Source organism: Mytilus galloprovincialis, chromosome 7 (assembly GCF_965363235.1).
Source record: "Mytilus galloprovincialis chromosome 7, xbMytGall1.hap1.1, whole genome shotgun sequence".
In the NCBI taxonomy this organism is placed as follows: domain Eukaryota; kingdom Metazoa; phylum Mollusca; class Bivalvia; order Mytilida; family Mytilidae; genus Mytilus; species Mytilus galloprovincialis.
The window spans coordinates 57,508,632-57,511,558 of NC_134844.1; positions in this window are offsets into that span (position 1 = coordinate 57,508,632).

Sequence of the window (2,927 nt, forward strand, 5' to 3'; positions counted from 1 at the left end):
AAATGTTAATTTTAGTTGAAATAATAGGACAGTATCGTTAGTGGGTGCAATTTAATACTTGGTCTTTAACATATATTGAGAATGTAATAAGATTATAGGGGCCATTACGATGTGGATATTAGGCAAATAAGGATGTCTATAAAAACAACAAGTCACCTGTAAAAATACAGGAAAATCATAATAGAAATGAGAATGGTAATGGGGAATGTGTAAAAGAGACAACAACCCGACCATGGAGCAGACAACAGCTGATGTCCACCGTCTTTGCTAGCTTATAATTTCAGACGATTTAAAAAAATGGATGTCCCATAAATCTGATTCTATTAAAATATATGATAAACAGAATAATACATGGCAAAATCCGTATCGCATGCTGTATCACCACTCGACCAATATCAGCCCTCAGGACCTTCGGCCCTCGGGACTGATATTGGTTTCTCGTGGTGATACAGCATGCGATACGGATTTTGCCATGTATTATTCTATATATATGTGTGTACACGTTCTATAATAGAACATGGTCAACATTTTGCCAATATGATATTTTCAGCATAATAAAAATCAATATATTTTACAATCGCAATTACAATTGCGATTATGTGCTCAGGACAGATTGCTTATATTATTATCGCGTTGTATACGAATAAGATCTGATTAAGTTGATTGAACACAGAGAGCTCTATATGGGTTTACTTATAAGGTACGGGTATTTCACAAATTGTTTTTTTTTCTACAGTGAAATTAAATTTAAACGACCAGAACAGTATCAAGTTATTTAAAATACGTACGAATTAGATACATGAAATATGTCAGCAAATGTCAAATAATTATATGATTATACAATTTGACTAAAACTTGTATTGCTGATTTTCGAAAAACATCAAAGAAAACTTTAAGAGGTACCGATCATCTTATTATTGTGTACCACATATACACGTTTCGTCGTAGGTTTTAATCGATTAAGCGAAAGCAAATCCGGGTCACAAACGCAAACCGAGGGAAACACATTAACTTTTAAAGGAAAACAACAGAACAACCGAAACTCTGAACTGCAACAAAAGTATACATAGAAACGGACTATAATTGTCAATGAGACAACTCTCAACTAGAGACCAACTAACATAAAAGTTATCATGTCTTTTGAAATTAGACTAGATTGCTTTGTTTGTTTGAATCAATGTTATTCTGCTATAGTTGAAAAGCTATTTTTTTTATATTTTGATAATTTTCACATCATAACTTCCGAGGATTGTTTTAAATGCTGATTACAGTTCTTGAATAATTCTTTGTTATGGACAGTTCCCACATAGTGGTTTTAAATTAAACACATTACTTCTTATAAAGCATCGAAGATCCAAATGAGACAATAAATTTTATTACGCCAATACGTATACAAACAGACAAACCATGGCTAAAATGGAAAAACGACGAACAGATATAAGAATGAAAAACACTAATAATTACAATGAAAATAAAACAAGTTAGTGAACACATTATACATGTGCTTGTGTCAATTCAAGAGCCTGTAATTGGGTGGTAGTCGTTTGTTGATTTTTATTATATTTTGTTTTCGTTGACTGTTTTGCAAGGTGTGGTATTTTGTTCACTGTTATAGATAATTGGAGTGTCGGGCACCCACTAATATGTTAAACATCGCAGCATTCTGTATAAATCTAAACACAATACTGGCTGTGAACACATTATATATGTGCCAGAGAAAAGTCAGGAGCCTGTAGTTCAGTTGCTGTTGCTTGTTGCTGTTTGTCGTATGTTTTGTTCGTTTATTGTTGATCAGTATTTTCATTTCAGGGTCCTGTTTAATAGCTTGATATCGTTATAGGTTTTGCTCATTGTAGGTCGTATGATGATCTTTATCCACTAACCTTTCCGTAATTTGATATATGATAGACAGTTCTCTCATTGTTAGCTAAATCTTCTTATTGAATAGCAGGTGCTCTGGAATGGTCATCATTGTATGTTCCATTAGTGGGTACATGAATCGTCGTGTCACTCATTGTAAGAACAGTCACGGTATAAATCCCAATGTGTAATTTCACAATCGATGAAAAGAAAATAGAATAACTTTCGAGTCATCTAAGACCGTGTATGTAAAGTGCGGATCCTAAAATATTATTTTCACTGTATATGCCATAAATGTCTGATGTAGAATGATAAATAAACAGACGATTTTTTTTTATTTTTTTTTAAGAAAATTAAGAAAATGAGCTAAAATGAATATGTTTAGCTATAAATAATACTAGTAAGACAATGTTAGAGATGTGAACGGGGTTTAACCTCGCTTTAAGCCATCCAGCTGTGAAATATAAACCGAAATAGTTGAATATTTAGGACATTTCACGAACAGATCGTGCAGGTGATTTAAAACTAGCAGATCAGATGTTGTTGCAGAAAAATATTCATTTCAACACAATTATTAAAGTTGTATAACGTAGAATAGGTTTTGTCATTCAGTTTCTTCATATTGAACTAACTTCCACTATGATGCTTTCTTTATGCGAGTCATGTTTACTGTCGAATAATGATACTATACTTTCAGTTTCTTTGTAGAGCACCCCAAGGGTGACTGGGGTATAGAAATATGGTCACTTGGTCTTCTCCCGACCGGCAGTAAAACGCTTGCCGAAGTGGGGCGTCCGTTTGGCTGTGCGGGATGTATCAAGTTCGCAGTCACGTCCGGTCAGAATGGGGACGTTAAATCCGATGCCTCGTGTCAAGAGAGTGCCACGCTCTTTGCACGTTAAGAACCCTTGCTACAACTCTTTGAGGGGTCCGTAGGTGGCCTGTTGCAAGGCAAAATTTCTGTCCCTATCCAATATACCCTCATTTTCCAGTGGCAGTTCAAATTTCTCCGACCATCATCCCAGATGGCCTCTATTGTGACAAGACCTACCTATTGTATTTATTGT